Raw genomic sequence first — 7740 nt, 5'->3', positions numbered from 1 at the left:
ATAAAACCGGAAAGAAATGAACCGCTAGGGAGGTTAACAGGGACACTAAAAGGGGATGTCCTCTGTAGAAATGTAATATTACTTCTCTTGGAAGGGAAGATCAATTTTCCCAAAAGAGACAGCAGCAAGTAGACCTTAGAAAGTAAAGTCCTTTTTTGCAGCTTGCTGTATTTGGGCTGTGACTGCCTTTAAAAATAAAAAAATGTTTCAGTACCTTTTTGTTTTTGTTTTGATGCAACTGGAATATTTTGAGCTTGAATAAATGAAAGGATTTATAGGACTTTGAAGCTAATATTTTGTTGCATATTCTGCATTCCTGTAATGTAAACATTTTAATTTTTTGTCTGTTTCCAGCTTTTAATTTATTTTAAATAAAAATGAATTGCCATTGGTTGTTAGGGACAGTAACACTACTTAAACAAATAACTCAAGTTCCTGTCATTTAGACAGGCAGACAGTGTTCATTAGTATAGATTCACAATTGGCCACTAGCACAAACCCCATCTTTCACTGACATCCAACTTTCAAGAGTTTATCAACTGCTTTAATGTTTGCTGATGCAAACATGTAAATTTGCTTCTGATCTTGGTAAGTGACAAACACCTATAATCATCTCTAGTCAAGACCTACACAGGGCTGTTGAAGAAGAAGAAATAATGCTGTCCTATGGTCCATGGGGTTTTTTGATTTCTGCTGGCTGTTGGCAGGAATGTAAAGAGTAGGTAAATATGTACTGCTAGGGTGGTGGAACATTAAAATACAACTGTTGTTTTGTCCCACATGGGAAATGCTAAGGGTCACTGTCAAAAAACTGACAAAAAACGGAAATAAAATGTGAGGAACAAAATATTAAAAAGGTGAATTGTAAAAAACAGTACATTTGATTACCTTATAAAAGTTTTAAACTTTTTATAGTTTATACGTTTATCTCTTTTACACTAATCTGGCACTAATGCAGCAATTTCCAGAAATACAGCACATACAATGCTCATCCTACCGATGTAGCGTTTGGTGCCTGACCAACCTATTGCTGGGTTGGAGCACAGTCACATGATGGTGGAGGAAAGTGCTTTGTGAAAATTTCATCTTGCACAAGGTCAAATAACCTAGGGATTAGGAAAGCAGCGGTAAAATGCAATATTAAGAAATGTGTCTGGGTTTGGTTTGCAGGGGTATTTGTAAAAAAAAAAATGTAAAATGCCTACATGTAAGATGCATTTGGGCTGTATGTGGTGTTAAGGAACAGTGTGATGTTCACATAAAGAGTTAGCGACATTGTATTTTGGCATATATATGTTTTTGATGTGTAATTAATGTTTTGACATTTTTTATCTGCCTTAGCCTAAATACTGCAGCAGCATTTTAATAAGATATAGGCATTTTGACCCTACTTATATACCAGTTACAGGTCTGATAAGAATGGCAGACATAGCAACCACAACAGATACAAAAGCTATCTAGAGATAATAGGCTTGGGAAAAAAGTTCAACTTTGTCCAAACTGACCAGTGGCAAAACTGTTTAATAATATAGCTTCTGAGTGATCTTCATTTTTTGTAGTACCATACTGCATTGGATATACAGTTTAAAAAAAGGCACAACCCCACGACCCCAAACCTTATCCCTGTATTTCTAATTATTACCATATTACTGAAAATTGAGACTTATATGGTATAAGTAGGACAGTATGCACACATTTCAATAGGCAGGAAATAGAATGAAACAAGTTTGCAATAAAAATAAATGTTTTATTTATTAATATTTGTATTATCTAAAAACAATGAGCACATACTGTATATTGTTTTGTGAAAAGCAGTATGTAAGCAACTTAGTGAGTCTACAATATAGAAGGTAGAGACAAGTTTATTCTTCCAATATCAATGAATTTGTATTTTTGGAGAAACAATAGTCACAAGTATTGTACAGTGGCTGCACAGTGCAGCTCCAACTGCCATCTAGAACTACAAAAAGAAACTACACATCCACAAATGTAACGGCTTGAGCCCATCTTTGTCCATGCTCATTGTAGCCTAAAATCTTGAGAACATTTTTTGACTTGGGGTACTTCAGAGTGTCAGAATATAAGCATTGTTTTTTTTTTTTTTTTTGTAGTGAGGACACTGGAGGCATAGCTACTTATTTCCCTGGGCTGCTGCCCCAACCACTTCCATAATGAAGGGAAAGGCAGACAACACTGGACAATGTTTTTTTGTCCTTTTCTTTTGCTAATCCTACTATAGCCCCGCATACTATAGGGGTTGGGGGATTTATTTGGTCACACTGAGTATAAGGAATATAGTGTTTTGATAGGGTTCAGCCAAGTATCAGTCAGATGGCATGAGGCAGGGAGCAGCAAGGGGAAATATTTGCAGCAGTTGGAGCCTATTGTCACGTAGGTGGGTGTAGATAATAACTGGAAGACTGTCCATTGGTGGCAACAATTAGAGTAAAAAAGAAATTCTGAGGGGGAGGATCTAAAGAAGTTAGTTGATATCTAATAGAGATACCAGCCGTTTTTTTTTTCTATCCATCCAGCAGCACTGCTCTGCAGGCCAGAATAATACTGTCCTCAGGACCCCACAGAGCTGTGAAAAGTAGGTTTTTTAATGTAATAGCTAAAGCAGAAAGAAAAAAATGTCCCATATTTACTTCTTTGTCTAGTGTCTTAATGACAGCTTTACAAGGGCACTTGATGACATTTTCCAGGTAATTCCAGGAAAGTACTCAACTCAAAAAAGGTCATTATACAGAACATCTTCCTTTATTCCATGCAAAACACCACTAAAGACACACAAGTCTCATTGTCATCAATAGGAAATATAATCAAAAAGGATTAGCAGCAGCTTGCCTTCAGAATATGGTATCTCTTTTGTTTAGCAAAACAACAGTTAATAAAGGATGTAGAACTGACAGATTTCAACTTAACCTTACTTTGTCTATACCAGTTAAGGAACAATTTTTTTGTTAAAAAAATGCTGATCGCACCTATCTAATGACCTTGAGGTGAACATGTTCAAGGTTCTTGGTCCTATTAAATTTATTGCAATTTTCATCAGGCTGAATTAGCAGTATGGACTTCTTGGCTTTTACATTATGGGTCAGCTGGTTAGAACGGGAATCCTTCACTTTTTAAAAAGTAAGGTCACAGCACCTGCTCATAAAATGCATAGGTAGATATTAAAGTAGGGCTGGTAGGCACTGAAAACCAGTGATCTCAGAGAGGTTAGTAGAGGTTCCTTGAGCAATGGAGAACTGACCCCCTACTTAAAACCACCTCATTAGTTATGGGACCAGTATCACTCAACAAAGTTAGTGGCATCAATTACACAGGTCAACAAAAAATAAGTTTTGATAATCATCAGAAACCACAGCAAACTTTTCTAAATCAGTTTTTCGAGCAGATTTTAGGTGTGTTTCAGTTTTTCCCTAACGTACATTTATGAGTATTATTGTAGTTAACATTCTACATGCATGTATTTTGTACTAAAACGTAAGCACCATTGAAGTGAATGTTAATACATCTTCAGTGTGAAGTAAAGAAAAGAACACTGTGATATAGATCTACTGAACTGTGTCAGTCAGGGACCATTGTTTCATCAGAAATTCTTAGTATGATTTTCTTGTGTACTCTTTGTCTGGATTGTCGCAGTACAGCATCCAGCAGTAGTCAGCCACCATACTTTCATTCCAGAAACCTTGGTAGTGGTGCTCCATTAACTGAATGCCCTGGTGAAAACGTTCTCCAATCATCATACCAGGATTTCCTGGGAAGATAATTCTAGATGTGAGTGCAGGAAATGTATTTTTAATGACATGCGACAACCCAGTTTCTGGTGTGAACCAAGCAGATTCTGAACTCCTTCCTTTGTATGCAGGAAACTTACGGTTGCTCAGGACATTTTCACACAGCCACTTGAATGCATCCTAAGCTTCTGGCTCAGCTGCTGAGAGAGACTGTTTGAAAACATCATCCTGCAAAACAGACTTCATCTGTGGTCCTATAAATATCCATTCCTTCATTTTTGAAGGGATTATGTTTGGAAATGTCTCAACAAGGTACTGAAAACCCATGGAGTTTGATTTACCCATGGTCTTTACAAGGTTCTTCATCAAGCCTAACTTGATACAGGGAGGTGGCAGAAATATTTTATGTGGATCAACCAGAGCCAGAAACTTGACACTGCTTGTTCCAGGCTTTTAGGTATCTCTTGGTAATCTCCAGAGCATGGTTAACAGATAGGAAGCAGTGAAAGAGTAACCCCAGTAGAATTAACAATTAAAAAACAAAAAGGTGCTCTATTTTGTTCTAAATCTGAAGACAATACTACTAAAATTGATATTTTATCTTTTTGAATATATACACTGTGGTGCACTAAAAGAGACTACCTACAACACTATGGGGTCACATCTCTCTTAACTGCACAAGAAAGTCTGTGTTATGGGTTTTAAACAAATATTCTTGCTTTCCAACATCAATGCTTGATTGGCATAATACCAACCTAATCATCACCCACTATCTGAAAAAATACATAGATTCAGTACTAATAACATTCTGTCCTTTTGATGATGCCTATAGGTAAAACGCTTTACAGTTAAGAACTGTAAAAGTTATTGTTTATGATTACAAATTATGTGATTACTGAATTGTCATTATTTGCATTTTGCAAGGATTTATCGTTTTGTGATACATTTTATAATATTGTATAATAAATTGCAAGACATTGTTTTTTTAACATAAATTGTGTTGTTAATGTTGATATTTGGCACCATTAAAACCCATGCAAATTTTCCCCGTTGGGAAAAGAAAACCCTTTGACATTTGTGAGTATTAGGGTGTGGTGCAATGTAAACAATTCTGCCAGAGTATCAATTTAAAAGGTATCTCTTGGCAGCCAATCACACTTGACATAATGGTCTCTCGTAGATCGGCTGTCCCAGAAAAGCTGAACACAGATTTGAAATCCACATCAAAAATACTATAATGCTCACATAAAATCATATCCTATGAAAATGACATGTTGACATGTGTTATCTTTTAGACAGCTTTAAGGTTGCTATTCTTCCCACTGACCACCACTGTAAGGAGCATCCTTTCCATTTGCAGCAATGTAAGGTGCAATCATTATACTGAATACCAATGTAACATGCATTCTTGACAATGATTACCGCCATAAAGGACAGTTTCCCAACTAAACACTAATGTAAAAAGCTAATATTCATTGCCAGGGAACCTGAAGACCAATATAAGGTAGACTTTTCCATTAACCACTAATGTTATAGGGCCCAACTCCTATGACTACCAGGGCCCCCTTTCTGTGACATTAAACATAAGGTAATATTTCTTCAAAAACCACTACTGTAAAAGAGTTTTTCTATATGAACATATATTTAGGTGGCCATTTTCTGCTGACCATAAATGTGAGAGGTACTGACAACCAATGTAAAGAGGGACTTACCTACTGACAACTAATAAAACTCTTTTGCATTGACCACCGGTATAAGTTGGGCTATTGTACTGGCCACTAATGAACATATAACATTTTTTTTCACTACCCAAAAATAGAAGGGGGAACATTTCCACTCACCAACAAAATATGAGAAAGCACTTCTCTACTAACCGCCAATTTATTGGTCATTACAAATTTCCCTGGCTTCATTTCTCTTCTGGCCATTATTACATTGCTTTTATTAAAATTTCCTATTACACATTTTATCTTGGGTTAACAGTCTAGGTATATTTGATTTTTTATTACAATGAACTGTAGATTTACAATGAACTGCAGTTTTAGGAAGGGTACCCTGAGACCTGTAATATATTTCAAGGGCTTTTCTGAGAATCCAAACATGGTGAGAGGATCCAGGGTTTGTTCCTGGTATGAAGAGAACACATTTTATTTTTTCAGTTCGTACCTGGGCTCTGAAACCCAAAGACTTGGTGGTCCATAGAAATATTTGGACATTATTTGCAATTTTTATATTTTATTGGTAATACAATAAAAATAATATTCTATTAAATTCCTATATTTTGAATGACAATTTTTGCCTTTATATTGCACTAAATTCATGAACTGTACTAGAGACTGAAAAACAAGGGAGGCGCAGTGTTGTATGGGTTGTATGAGGGAACCGTCTTTGAGCCTTACGCTTAAGTATTGTTTCCACCACTAAAACAGTCACCTCACTCCGCGAATACCAATTTTTATCTGTTTGGTTTTTTTTCAGACGCTCTTTTAGGTAACTATGTATGTATTAAGTGTGTATTTTCTTTAACTGTTATATTTAATGGCATCAAATTGTTTGACTTTATTAACTTTCATTTCTTGTTTGGTCTTAGATTCCAATGAAATAAAACCATAACGAGTGAGAAAAAGCAAACAAATATTTTGCATTACCTTAGTAATACCAAAGCTAAAGCAACTAATAATAATAGTAACGATAGTAATACTTCACTTAATTGTGAGCTGATCAATGAGTAAGAGCCTCTACAGTCCTTGTCAGAAACCATTAGGAAGATCATTATTTTACAAATGTATTAATAAATTCATAATAATGGTCTGCAGGATTTAAAATGATAAATTTAGTGGTCTGTGAGGTCAGAAAGGTTGGCGACACAGAAAGATTAACACACTGGTTTTCATGCATATACACATTGCACAGCAAGTCACACCCAAAACATTTCTGTATTTAATACCGCTTAGTTTACCTATACTCAAGGTAAATACCAGTGAGTGTTGCCATTGTTGGTGGTTGTTAGGATGTTTAGAAAACTCAGTACCTTACACCTTTATTTTGGGCTTTCAGTCTGTTGGATTGGGGGACCTATAGGTGGGCAGCCAGTACGCTCTGATTGCTTGCTATTTCTGCATATTGGCTTTTACCCTTTAAGTAATATCAATCACTTACTTATCAATTGTAGGTTAAAAAGTATTAAAACATAAAAATGGCTATCCTTTGACCTTTGCCTGGATTTTTAGTGTTGAAACAGGGGATGGAAGGAAATGCATAAGCAGTGCTGCATTCTGAGTTGGCGCTTTCACTCAATGCACTGCTTACTCGAATCTTGAGACAATCTGTATCTTTGAACCCTCACGTGCTTTGGAAAGTGATGGGTAGAGTCAGGTGATTGGCACTTTACTCAGGGAAGATAAGGAGAAGGTACTTTTGGGTCATGTGATCAACATTGCACTCAGAGTGATACAGCATAGGCACAACAAATTTACTACATGTGGTCCACTAAATCTAAGGCTGCAAAGTGGTTGAAGATCTAAAAGAAAAACAGCATTTTCTTTTCTTTTTGGGCAATTTCAAATCTATTAGCAATGGTTTAAGTTAAATTAAAGCTAAAGTGTGTGTATTGTATTGCAATGAGCATGGTCTAAGCCATGCAGGTAAGGAAGTCACAATCCTGCCCTAATAATTGTGTACAGATTGCTTTGGATTGCAAATTAAAGTTGTAAAGGTGAATACCTGTACTTATTCACTCCAAGAATGAGGGCCAATTGTGTCTTTCATAATTCAGTATATGTATATATTTATAAACTGAATATATATATATATATATATATATATATATTGTACTATAATCAAGACTATATTGCTGCTCATTCACCGACTCCATTCATTATATTGAATAGGGCAAGCAATCATATAGAAATGCATGCAGAAGTGTGCAGTAGCAATGCGCTGCACTACAATGTATACAGTGAAAACATCAGACATATCAAACACAACAGGATTGATT

At 35.8% G+C, this 7740-nt stretch overlaps 1 long non-coding RNA gene across 1 annotated transcript in view; it reads right to left on the bottom strand.

Annotated features, from left to right (window-relative positions):
- The window catches only part of LOC140328065 (uncharacterized), a 156119-nt gene extending 154833 nt beyond the window's left edge, over window positions 1–1286 (bottom strand). The window contains exon 1 of the long non-coding RNA XR_011920223.1: window positions 1275–1286. This is a non-coding gene — a long non-coding RNA (uncharacterized lncRNA). The remainder of the gene's footprint in view (window positions 1–1274) is intronic.
- Between the last annotated feature and the right edge of the window lie 6454 nt (window positions 1287–7740).

The sequence above is a fragment of the Pyxicephalus adspersus genome, chromosome 4 (assembly GCF_032062135.1).
Source record: "Pyxicephalus adspersus chromosome 4, UCB_Pads_2.0, whole genome shotgun sequence".
In the NCBI taxonomy this organism is placed as follows: Eukaryota; Metazoa; Chordata; class Amphibia; order Anura; family Pyxicephalidae; genus Pyxicephalus; species Pyxicephalus adspersus.
Note: the sequence above shows the minus strand (reverse complement) of the source record. Positions and strands in the feature narration are given on the sequence as shown.